This window comes from Gymnodraco acuticeps, unplaced genomic scaffold (assembly GCF_902827175.1).
Source record: "Gymnodraco acuticeps unplaced genomic scaffold, fGymAcu1.1, whole genome shotgun sequence".
In the NCBI taxonomy this organism is placed as follows: domain Eukaryota; kingdom Metazoa; phylum Chordata; class Actinopteri; order Perciformes; family Bathydraconidae; genus Gymnodraco; species Gymnodraco acuticeps.
In genome coordinates, this window is record NW_022990391.1 from 2,210,401 (window position 1) to 2,224,365 (window position 13,965).

Below are 13,965 nucleotides of genomic sequence, written 5' to 3' on the forward strand. Positions count from 1 at the left end.
TGGAGAGTTGGCCATATAGGCGGAGCTCCTCGTTCCTGACGTCAGAGAACTTTCAAATCTGGATCAGTCTGTATCAGCTCCGTTGCAGCCCCGTTTTTACAGATTTGGGTATGAAGGAAAAGAGAGAGGGTTGTGTTTTCTGACACTTGGTGAGTTTCCTGACACACCGGGGACACATATTCATGTATAAAAGACGTACAAAAGTGCATTTTGCATGATAGGTCCCCTTTAATTAAATGTTTGATATTTCCAGAGACCCTTTCAGACCGGCAATGCTGCCCTGCATGTAAGAAATGTCCCATCCCCCTTGGGAGACTTCCTCCACACATTCCGATGGGGAATTAGTTTTAAACAAAGAGTCTGCAACATAGGCTACTACAGTATCTCTTGTTAACAGAGGGGGGATGGTGGGCTTTGTCACACCGTTTCAGGGGGGCCCCTCCAACGGTTTTTTTCGAGACTGTGTCTCAGGGCTTCTTAACATTTATGAAACTATTAATGTGTAGCACCAGATTAACGGGAAGAATCTCAGCTAACTGAAAATATGAACCATTTTTACCAAAACAAAACACAAGTCTCATAAGAAGCGTCTAAATGACCCCTGAGCGAAAAAATGCAAACTGACTTTGTCACAGAACTCAAGATAAAGATACCCTTATTACTTATCGTAACTGCACATACAAGATATCCAATTAAAACTGAGACTCCACAGATTATATAGGTATAGTATCATCACTGAGCGATCCGAACTCGCGACAGGGGAAGCAAACACAGACATCACAACACGTACCTTTACGGAGCTTTTACGGGAGATCGTCTCACCGTAGCCGTCAATCTGATCAAAAGACGTGTTCAATGGCATTAAAACGCGAAAAAACGCGGTTGAATCGGTTGATCCATAGATTAATAATGTGTCTGTGGCTTTGAAGCAATTGTTTATAATCCATAATTCCATTTTGATGTGAAAAAAAGGTTAGCTGCTAATGGTAGCCAACAGAGTGTATGCAGCTTCCGGTTTTGGCCACGCGTCACTCTCACTCCTTATTTGCTAACGTGTTTGTGTGTGTAGAACTTTCCCTCGATTCCATTGGCTCTAGCGGTTATAAAGAGATGTCATTCGTCAACATCGACCAAGTGACCACCCAAATGACCCCAGAAGAGGGTTTTTTTGCTAAATCTGTCAGGTCAAAAGGTCAAATTTCACTTGTTTTGCATCAATCTTGATACAGGGTACTTATATGTTGTACTTTGGATTCATAAAGCTTTTAGTCTACTAACCCATCATCCAAGGGTAGTTTTCACTATAAGTAAAAAAAAAATGTTTGGACGGACACTATCATTTACAGTTTTTTACTATGTTCAAATCGGAATTTTCTACAGTTAACTTAACTCAGTGGTTCTCAAAGTGGGGGCATGACAGGGGGGGCCGCGAGAGACCAGGAGGAAAAATGGTTATTAAAAAATAAATAAATCATATTTTGAAAAGTTATTGATTCGAAAATAATATGATACAGTACAGTACTATTATGTCTGGGTCTCTGTGTTTCATTCAAGCTCGGCTCTGTGTGTGTGTGGAACGAGCCATTTTGTGTGCGTGCGCGAGCGAGAGAGAGCGCACCGGTACCGGAGATCGTTGATGTTAGCTTCTGGTGCTAGCGAGCTGCGCTAACGGATATAAGGATTTTCATATTTGATATTTGATATTTTCAACAACAAAGTGGAGGAGAGTCCTCTCCTGTCAGACTGAGAGGCTCAGTGAGCTAAAGGACTCTCTCAGTGTTATCTCAGTGGGTCTCAAACGTTTTGGTCACCATTAATGTAGACAATTATTTCCGAGGCACATGTTTATATGATCATTATAGTTATAAAAAAATAAGAGAATAAATTAAAAACAGGTATGAAATACTATATAACATTAAAAAATAAAGCTTAAAAGGGGAGTGATTTGTAAAATATCCACAAAGAAATAGTAAATCTGTTAACAGTTCTGTTTCATATGGGTGTTGAGAGAGGTATCCATAGATCTCTTCATGTTGCTCTCAAAGTGCACCAGATTGATGCTTTTAACTTCAATATTTAAAAATCTTCCCGGGGGAGCTTGCCCCCGGACCCCCCTATGTGAGGTCACACACCACCTAAAAAATAGCACTTTACCCCTGCTTACACCTATATGACGTGAGCTGATTATCGAGCCTTCATTGTAACAGTCGCGGGTACATTGTGTATATGCGTGGGGATTGTTGCAGTAGAAAATTCCACTGTAGCGCCCGGTACATTAATGGGAAACCCTAAATGTTTGAGCACCCTCTATGAAACTACCCCACAGAACCCCCAAAAATAAATATCTGGCGCCGCCACTGAGGGGGGGCCTGACAGAAAAAGTTTGAGAACCACTGACTTAACTGCTGGAGAAGAAAGATCGGAGGGGGGTGGGGGGGGGAGAGCTGTGGCTGATGGGCCATTAGGTGTGTAAACACACAGCTGATCACCGTTTCATTCAGACTATTTAAAAAAAACAAAACGAATGAACTCCATGTGTGATTGTTATAACTATTAACAATAGTATAATATTATAGCCCGTTTGCCCATGGTGAGATGATGAGGCTTCATTAAAAATAAACCTCTTTTTAGTGAATTACTGAGTTTGGGCAAGTTAATAACGTTTTAATGAAGTTGACTACAGTATATTCATATTTGTCAGTGCTTTCATGTCAATTTGGCGAACATAAACATAAATGATCGTGGTGAAGATGATGATTAAAATAGGATTAAAAATCGGTAGTGAGAGCCGTGCTGCATTTCCTCCAGTCGGATGTGATATAAAAACAAACCGATTATTTTTGTAGTTGTAAACTCACGTGGATTAAACTACATTTATTAGTGCTTTCATGTCAATTCGGCGAACATGATACATTAAATGATCTTGAGGATGAGGATTGAAAATCATTTGTTTGAGCCGGGCTGCATTTCCTGATGAAAAAACATAGCGATGGTTTTGTACTTACACCTACGTGAATTAAACAACATTATTTTGTTAAATAAAAACATGGTGATGTTTTGTAAATTATTACATGTCTCTTATTTAGCACAGAATATGATCCTATGGACATATGGATCTTAACAAATATCCGCTATAGCAGATACCTCTACTGTAGATCTATCCGCAGCTTTTTTTTAAAACAAATATTTGTATTCACATGTAAAAAAAAAGAAAAGTGTAACAGTGCATTACAGCAATTAAGGCATTTTCATTTTTTCCCTCCCAAAATAACCCTTTCTCACTTTCCCTTAACCCCGCCCCATCCCAACCCATCCCAACCACCCCTCTCCCGGAGCACTGAGGCAACAGTACATCAATACAATACAAAATGATAGATACAATAATATACATGCACATACATACATACATACATACATACATACATACATACATACATGTAGACATACTAACACATATCCAGGGATGTCACATGGGCTGCATATGTGGTGGACAGGGGAGTAATCATATCAGAATTATAGACGGATAAATAAAGGGAGAATCCCGACAGCGACACCATATCAGGGGGAAGACGGTGTACATAGCTGATCAGTGGCCTCCAATGAGCGTAAAACTTATCTGAGGAACCCCGGAGAGTAAACTTAATTTTTTCCAACTTTAGAAGAGACATAGTATCACTCAGCCACATTTTAAAAGAGGGAGGCAAAGGAGATGTTCACAAAAGAAAGATTTTCCTACGAGCAATCAAGGAGGTAAAAGCGATGACATTGGTTTGAGTGTTTGTAATGTTGATTCCATCTGGGGGCCTACCGAAAATAGCTACATGAGGGGATGGAGAGATTTTTAGACCTACAATTTCAGAAATACATTCGAAGAAAGATTGCCAGAAGCTAGATAATTTAGGGCACGACCAGAACATGTGAGTCAGGTCGCAGGGGGCCTGGGAGCATCTATCACACCGGTCATCCAATCTATCTGGATAAATCCTGGAGAGCATAGCCTTGCTATAATGTAGTCTATGGAGAACTTTAAACTGTATTAGGCTGAGTCTAGCGCAACTGGAGGATGAGTTAACGGCTCTCAGGGCCTTCTTCCAAAAGTCATCAGAGAAGGTGAACTGTAGTTACTTTTCCCAATTAGTTCTAATCTTGTTAATGGCAGATTCATCAACCGGAGAAAAAAGATCATAAAAGCAAGAGACATGGCGCCTAGACAAAGTTCTTGCTCTAAGTACAAGATCCACTCCACTGAGAGGCAGGGATTGAGGGAATTGTGGAGAGTGGGTCTTAGCAAAATCCCTTAGTTGAAAGTATCTAAAGAAATCAGATCCTCTTAGATTAAAGGCAACCCATAGTTGGTCAAAACTGGCAAACAGGCTATCAATGTATAACTCCCCTATGCAGCGGAGGCCTTCCCTCTCCAAGTGAGAACATCGGGGGTCAATTGTGGCTGGTAAAAATAGATGGTTGTTACAGACAGGAGTTGCTTGAGGAAGAGTAAGCCAACCAAAGTGACGTCTAACTTGTGCCCAGATCTTTAAAGTGCCAATTACAACGGGGTTAGATGTGAATTGTGAGGGGGAAAGGGGCAGAGTGCTACACGCAAGGGCTTGAAGTGACGTGGATCGACATGAGTTGGCCTCCACAAGACACCAGTCACTCTGGGGTGAAGTGAACCAGAGCATAATCTTGTGTGTGTTTGTGGCCCAGTAGTAACCCATAAGGTTAGGTAAACCAAGCCCACCCAGGAACCTGTCCCTCTGCAGTAATGGTCTACTAGCTCTTGCATGTTTACCAGCCCAAATAAATGAGGAAATAATATTATCAATAGCAGTGAAAAAAGATTTAGGCAAAAAAATAGGTAGGCATTGGAAGATGTATAGATATCCGGGCAGTACATTCATTTTTATTGTCTGAACTCTTCCTGCTAAAGAGAGTGCCAGATGGCCCCACCTCTGCAGGTCAGATTTGACTGTTGCCGTCAGGACAGTAAGATTTTGTTCCCGTAGCGCAATAAAAGACTGCGTGATTGCAATGCCCAGATATTTAAACCCTGAGTTGGATATTCTAAAAGGCAACGACAACGGAGGTAATTCTGTAGCCAATTGGTTGATAGGGAAACATTCACTCTTTTGGATGTTTAATTTTTATCCTGAAAATGAACCAAAAGTGGTCAAAAGTGAGAGAATGTGTGGATTACTAGCTATAGGATCGCGCACATACAGAAGGAGGTCGTCAGCATATAACGAGACCCTGTGTTCGATATCCCCTCTCTGAATCCCCTTAATTCCTCTCTCTGCTTTTAGAGCAATCGACAATGGCTCGATAGTAGGGGTGTAACGGTACACGTACCGAAATTATTCGGTACACGTACCGAAATTATTCGGTACGGGCCCTTCGGTTCGGTACAGGTGTGTACCGAAGTGTACCGAACGAATATAACGTTAAACGTAAAAAATTGAGAACGTGAACAACTTTTTGGAAGTAATCTCAGGTGCTGCGTCGCAGCATTCAGAGTAATTTGGTCACATTGGGTTCAACGCGTCATAGAGCGAGCAAGTCATTTCATTGGATGAGAGGCATACTATGAGAGCTGGTCAGAGGGATGCGTTCAAATGTAGTCAGTAATTTGAGGAACTGTCGAAAATTAATGGCGAACGCAGATAAAGTTGAGCTCGAAAATCCTCCAGCATCATTGAAGTTTCCGGTTTGGGAACATTTTGGTTTCGCAGTTACGTACAAGGATGAAGGACAAAGACAGGTGGACCGAACCAAAGCTGTTTGTCGGCATTGTTCAACTAAAATTGGTTACGCGGCTGGCAATACATCAAACTTGCACACTCTTGAAAAGGCATCACCCGAACGTGAATATCACCGGTACCAAAAGAAAAAAGACTGAAGTGCAAACCCAACTCCCGCTAGCATTTAAGCCTCCACCACTCGCAAAAAGATCAGACCGAGCCAAAGCTATTACAAACGCCATATATCCTTATGTTGCCATGTTAGCAAAGCGCTACCTGGCTGTATCTGCTACCTCTGTCCCTAGCGAGAGGGTGTTCTCCACAGCAGGAGACATTGTTAGTGCCAGCAGATATGCCCTTTCGGCAAGCAATGTGGACAAGTTAATTTTTCTTTAAAAAAACATGAAAATACAATGACAAGCAAGTCATAATGTCAAACTGGCTGCTTAGGTACTAGTACAGTACAGTTCAAATACAGATTATTTCAGTTCATCGAAAAGCTGCACCTTAATGTTTATTTTATTATATTTTGTATTTATTTGAGTGAATATTCACAGTTTAATAATAATTAAAAACCCAAAACTAATAGTTTATATTTTGTGAGTACTAGTAGCCTACAGTAAAGTTCAAATACAGATTATTTCAGTTCATCGAAATGCTGCACCTTAATGTTTATTTTATTATATTTTGTATTTATTTGAGTGAATACATCATTCACAGTTTAATAATAATAAAAAAAAAATATATATATATATGTTTTGTTCTGTGAAAAAAAATTCTGCTGTACCGAAAACGTACCGAACCGAACCGTGACCAAAAAACCGAGGTACGTACCGAACCGAAATGTTTGTGAACCGTTACACCCCTACTCGATAGCAATTGCAAATAGTAGTGGGGAGAGCGGACACCCCTGACGCGTCCCGCGAAAAAGAGGAAAGAATTTGGAGCGCTGGGTTTTTCGTACATACAGAGGAGTGAGGAGAAGAGTACAGAAGTCTAACCGAGGAGACGAGACCTGGACCAAAGCCCAGCTGTTGAAGGACAGAAAACAGATAGGCCCACTCAACCCTGTCGAAGGCCTTCTCAGCATCAAGAGATATGACAACCTCCGGTTCAGCAGGAGAAGGCAGGCTGTGGATGACGCTGAGAAGTCTTCGGACATTTGTGAAGGAGTGCCTCCCCCCTATGAATCCTGTCTGATCTTCCGAAATGATGGAGGGTATAATAGATTCCAACCGGCAGGCAAAAATCTTCGCAAGTATTTTCACATCTACAGACAGGAGCGAGATTGGGCGATATGATGCACAGCTCAACGGGTCCTTACCCTTCTTAAAGATCAGAGAGATAGAGGCTTGCATAAGGGTGGGCGGCAGTGAGCCTTGGACGTACGACGAATTAAACATATCTAATAATAATGGGGAAAGTTGATTTGAGAATTGTTTGTAGAATTCTACCGGGTATCCGTCAGGTCCCGGTGATTTGCCACTATTCATGGACTGTATTGCCTCTTTAATCTCAGCAAGCTGCAGGTTGGCATCTAGTGTCTGTTGGTCGTTAGTCGAAATCTTGGGCATATCCAATTTATCCAAAAATGTATGTAGCTGATCTTCGTTATCAGGGGATTCAGACGTGTAGAGACGAGAGTAGTAGGTTTTAAAGATGTTATTAATCTCTCCCGGGTCAGAAGTGAGAGAGCCCAACCCGTCCCGAATCTGGGTGATTTGGTTCGAGGCCACCCTAGCCTTTAGTTGGTGGGCCAGGAGATGGCCAGCTTTATCGCCATGTTCATATATTGACCCTCGTGAGTGTAGAAGGAGTCGTTCAGCCTCTCTTGTTGGGAGAAGGTCAAGTTCTGTTTGGAGCCCCATCCGTTCTTTATATAGATCAGGTGATTGAGTGGAAAATAGTTGGTTGTCTAGATTAATGATAGATTCTTCCAGTTCTCTTTGGCGTGCTCTACGAAGTTTATTAACATGAGACGTATGCGAGATGATCTTACCCCTAAGAAAAGCTTTAAGGGTTTCCCAGAGTAGGGACGCAGAGGTCTCTTCATTTTGGTTGGTCTCACAGAAGAATGCAATTGATCCCGAAATACACTCACAAAAGGCTGCATCAGAAAGTAAAAGAGGGTCAAGACGCCAGAATCTAAATTCCTTAGGCTTATGATCAAAGTGAAGGTCCAGGATCACAGTTGAATGATCTGATACAGTTATCGGTGAGTACTGAACGGAGACAATCGACGAAATAAATGTTTTATCAACAATAAAATAATCTATGCGAGAGTATGAACGATGTGCATGGGAAAATAAAGAGTATTGCCTAGCCGAGGGGTGTAAAAATCTCCACGGGTCGACGTAGCCATAGTGGTCCATAAAAGCAGAGAGAGTCTGTGCCGTTTTAGAGGGCGCCACAGTTCTGGAACTAGATCTGTCTAGTGTTGGGTCTATAACACAATTCATATCTCCTCCCAGTATCAATAGGTGGGAATTCAAATCGGGGATGGTGGAGAATAGCGATTTCACAAAATTATGATCATCCCAATTGGGAGCATACACAGAAACTAAGATGACCGGCTTCTGATAGAGAGTACCAGAAATGATGACATAACGTCCATTTGGATCTAAAATTGTATTAGTAGGGGTGAAATTTACTTTTTTCCGAATTAAAATGGCTGTGCCCCTTGTCTTTAGGTTAAATTGTGAATTAAACATTTGTCCAATCCACGGCCTATTCAGCTTTCGCTGATCAGATTTACAGAGATGTGTCTCTTGTATAAACATTATATCCGCCTTCAGGTTTTTAAGATGTGTCATAATCTTTGTGCGTTTCACCGAAGCATTCAACCCACCAGTGTTCAAAGAGAGTATCCTAACCGCCTGTCCACCACCAGTCCCTGTACCAGTTACATTAGCCATGACACTGCATACAGCATCGAAGGTGTAAGATCAGCCTTAGAACATCCACAACTAAAAATGGAGAGAACAGTGTACATAAAGATGACAAAACAGAATGTAAATGAAACAGCTGCCTCAAACAAATGGAAACCTGTAGCCCCATCAAGATAAATGCCCCACCCTCTCCCGCCCTCTCCCGCCCTCTCCCGCCCTCTCCCTCCCATCCTCTACTCCCTCCCACCTCCTCCCATGCCCTAGCCCCCCTCCCTCCCCACCCCTGAGCTCCATCTGCCAATGAAATTGGCAATAACTTCCCTACCTGAATCATCTCTCCTTCTTCAAGGTGTCTCAGTACCCACATCATGCAGATACAACCTCCTTAGTAAGTGTAACAATTGTGAACAGCAAATGTTAACAAGAACATTGCAAAAGTGCAAGAACATCCCGGGTATAGTGTAAATACAAAAATGAAAACAATTAAATTAAATTAAAATAGATGTAAACATGTCACATCGTGCTACAGCCTCCAGGGGCGAGGGGAACCTTTTCTTAGCCCCACTTCCAAGTGTGATCTGCAGGCGAGCAGGGAACAGAAGAGCCGGTCTGAGGCCTAGGTTGTACAGCTTTGACATGATGTCTCGGTATTTCGCCCGCTGTTCGAGAACCTCCTGTGTGAAGTCTTCGTAGATCTGCACTGGTGTCCCACGGTAGCGGAGATCCCCTCGTCTCTTGCGGGCCTCCCGGACAATCAGGTCCTTGACTTGGTAGCGATGCAGCCGCAATATCACAGGTCGCGGTCTTGTCCCTGGCTGCGGCCTAGCAGCCGGCGCTCTGTGTGCACGGTCCACCTCGGGAGGGGATTGGAGAATTTCATTGCCTAGCAGCTCGACCAAAAGTTCAGAAAAGAAGGTTGTAGGCCGGGGTCCCTCAATAGACTCAGGAAGTCCAATGATTCTAATGTTATTTCTGCGGCACCGACTTTCCAGATCTGCGGTCTTCGCAGCTAGCTTAGCATTGCTATCTGCTAATACCGCACACTTCTCCTCGAGTATACGGAGTCGCTGATCTTGCAGATTGGCATTGGTCTCAAGAGAGTCTATTTGTTCCCCATGTTCTGCTACTGTGGTCTGCGTTTGGTTCAGCTTCGCCTCCAGTACCGCAAAGGCAGCTTTGAAGTCAGCTGAAATGCTAGCTCTGTGCTCCCTCTGTGCTCGCTCTGAGCTAGCTCTGTGCTCTTCAAGCAGGCTAATTATGCTAGCCATGTCCGCGCCAGCAACTTCACTTGCACTTGAGACAGCAGTTTCGGTCTTTTTTGCCTGTTTCGTCTCCGTTTTCAACGCAGGTTTCGGCATCACATCGGCTTGTTCTGATTTATAGTCCAAATTATGTTCACACAATACGGGTTTAACTCAACTTCGGTGGTTTTAAATTAAATGTAGAAAGTAAAGTCGTGGGAGAACGAGACAACGCAGCCCTCACATGTTCGTCCAACCCGTGTGGCAGCTTTTTAATCACTGCTCCCCCTGGTGGATCCATGATCCATTGCAGCTGGTTTCATTATAATTAAATGTATTTATCAAGGGGGCGTATCAAGTCATGCGGGGGGGTTTCCTTTCAGCGAGGGCCCACCCTGTGCCGATCACGGGCCCACATGGGTAGGGGCGTCCGAAATGACGTGCTACATCTGTATTTTACTGCAAGATGCATAATTCTACTTAAGTTGGCAGATAATACTATTACATTTATAATATCATATACTCCATTTCATAATAATGGAGGACTTTCAATGTGGTCCAAGTACTATTACTGAACTATAGGATATACTTCAACAACATAAAGCATGTACTATTTCTTGCAGTTATATTTTGGATTTCTCTCTTTAAATGACTACAGCTGTAACATGGTGCTCTTATTTTTCTCTCCCTCCTGTCATTTCTCTGTTTGTTTGTTTTGTATGTTTTAGCTATGTGCCGAGTTCAGCAGAATTGTCACCAAAGACCTGCCGAAATCTTTCCTGGAAGGACTAGATGCCATGGTTCCAAGTCTGTTGGAGGCTTACAAAGCTGCTGTAGCATCTGGAAGAAGGTTGGCCCTGAGTGGTGTTCTGCAGTGTCTTCAGAAAGAGGCAAGTATTTTACAGAGAAACTATTACCAACAATTTGCAAAGATAAGGATTTTAGCTTGGCTATCATATTTACCTACCCTTGTCTTTTTCCTCCCTGGAGGACACAAACCAGAACAGAAGAACGGCTGCCCTACTCGGTCTTCCAATATTTATTGCAGAGGATTCCTCCAACGTAATCAGGATTTGTGATGTAAGTCACTATATTATTACATATTATACATTTACTTTTCTCTCGCTTAATTTGAGGTTTTGCCATAGCCAATATAATGCTCATTGTTACAATATTGTGTATTGTTTACTTATTACTATTGTTAACTTAGGAATTGCAATAATTACTGAAAAAATGATGACCTTGCAATTTTTCGTGTTTTTATTTCAAGTTTGGAACAGTCAATTAAGATGTATGTGTCTTTGTTATTAGGCTCATGGAGAAACCCTCAATGTGATCCTGAAAGGAATGCAGGTTGGACTGTTGATTGGACATGAAGGCCCTCTGCTTGACTCATTTCCTCTGGAAGTCTTCAATGTGGCTGTGGTGGTAGAAGAGAAGATCATCCTACATGATGTGCCCACAGGCTTCGCCATGTTAATGGGGGCAATCTACTGCCTCAACCCAGAGTACCCCCACAACATGAAATACTCTTTTGAGTTATTTCAAAAGGTCATCATGACCATCAAACCAGACCAGTGCTCCTCAAGAATCCATGAACTGCTGAGATCACCTCTAAACAAATGACTGTGTTATACTGTAGCTCCTGGAAGAAGGGAGTTTATGTTTTGGACTGTTATTCTACACATTAGCCGCTTTCACACCAAGTACTTTGCCGTACTTAGTACCCCAGGGCACTAAGTACAGATCGCGTTCACACCGGAATAAGTTCCCTGAGGGAAGATTATGCAAATGAGCCGCTGACGTCACTTCGTCTTCTTCTGCTTTGGGTTTACTGGCAGGCAGCAAACAACTTCACGGCGTATACTGCCGCCCGAAGTCCCCAGAGTTGGGGAAAACCTTCCGAGTAAATCGCCAGAACGCCGACACCTCCTCATCACTCCACTGCTCCCATGTTTTTTTTTGTGTTGCCATAAGTTAGTCTCTCTCCGTTGGTGCGCGGGGCTAATGCTAATAATGCTAATGCCCAGGGTCGGCGTCATGGGGGGTCATTCGCGGGCCATGCCCCCCCAAATGAGTCACTGTGCCCCCACCAACGCAGGGTGGGCAAGCCTTGCCACTTTTTTTTTTTTTTTTAATCATATAAGTGAAAACGTTTCCACTAAAGGTTTTTTGTGTGAAATACATCAGAAATAAAGAATACAAATATAAAACACAGCCTGAGGTGTGCTCACTGCTGCTCTCTGATTGGTGTGTTGCTTGGCCAATGACCCCCGACCTTTGTTTTGTTATCATTACGTGGCTGTGTGTTTAGATGAAAGCCGGTGGCGATCTGTTCATCCAACCCAGTCTCACGGCATTTCGTGTTCACCAACACGATTTTTAATCTATTGATTCGTGTTCCCCAACACGATTTGCCCCTTTTTTTTCGTGTTGCACAGCACGATTTTAAAAGCAATGTATTTCTACTGCCTGCAGCACGTCTTTTTCTCCGGTCGGGTCGAGGAAGACCTGAAGCTGTGTGGTTCATAAAAACATGTTCTTACTCAATATCAAGCCACAATTATTTCTTTTATTTTAAATCGTATAATTTCGGACTTTTGTTGCCGTCTGTGAGGAAAATAAATGGGGCTCAGAGCCTCAGGATACTGAAATCTGTATTTTTTAAATCTTTTTTTCCTTCTAATTTGTTATTCTTTTCAAAAATAACACACTGTTATTTACTCACCAATAACACACAATTATCCTTGATTTTATTTATTGGTTTAATTCCATAATCTCGGGCTTTTTTGGCCTCCGTCAGGGACTGAATTTCAAAATAAAAATAACCGGACATAGGCATTACCCAAGATCCTCAGCTATGGTTTTAAGCTCGTTTATTGGATGTTTTAGCCGCAATGCATGCTGGGATTTGGTGTTTATATGATATGAAATCCGGAAAACATTTGTGTACCTTGTGGTTAAAGCACGTTATTGAATTATTGTGTTTGATTAAAAAAATATTAAGAGTACATACTTTCATAGGGGGAAAGTATAACTATAGAAATATAGAATATAAAAAATCAAGAAGATACTATAAAGTGATCTTTACAATAAAACAGTTTAGTGCAGCATGTACAAAGATATTAATAGGAGGAGGTGCAAAACAGAAAAACGAATTAACCTTTATTTAAACATTAAATAACAGATTAAGGTCTTCTTTTAAATAAGAAAAAAACGTTGGGGGTATCTATCTACAGATAAATATTAAGCCTGACAAAGTACTTAACGTCTAATATATTGCTTTCCTGCAATGTTAACTATGTTGAAGCACTTATTTTAACTGATATTTTACATATGAATTATACTCTTATGTAGATAGATAGAATAAAAAATGTGCAGAATATGACAGTTTAATGGTGGAGGTACACACATATTGATAGATGTCTTGTAATGCACTGTTGAGGAACCTGTGACCCAAGTTTTTCATTCATTGCATAACTACACCGTAGTTGTGTATATGATATCATATGTCAATACACCTTTGAAAATCTTGAAAGGGATGTGCAAAATAGCCATAATATGCAGTCTTTAATTAACTATTAGTAGAGAATAACGAGTAATGAATATACTTTATTACTCGTTTCTATGGGTGTAATGGTATCCGTATTCGTCCCGTACCGTCACGGTTCGGACGTCACGGTTCGGCACACGCAGTCACACGACGAATACGCCTTTTTTTTATGAGTGGGAAAAAAGTGTCATTCAGGGCAGTATCCACTACACTATATATAATCCAGGGGGCGGTATTGCGCCTAAAAGCTGTTTGCCAGCCGCCCTTAAACAACAAATGAAGAACAAGAAGAAACACAACAACAAAACGAACAAAACAGAAGAAAAGTTAGTATGGCGATTTCAGGTAACACAGGAGCTAGAACCCACCTGCTTCTTTTACATCAGCTGTGTGGGAACATTTCGGGTTCCCTGTGGACTACAATAACGATGAAGTGTGCGAGTGGTGGATCGGACGAGGACGGGGTGTCGGCGTTGTTCTACAGTGGTGCGGTATGCTAATGGTAACCAGTGTTGTGCTAGTTACTGAAAACCAGTAACTAGTTA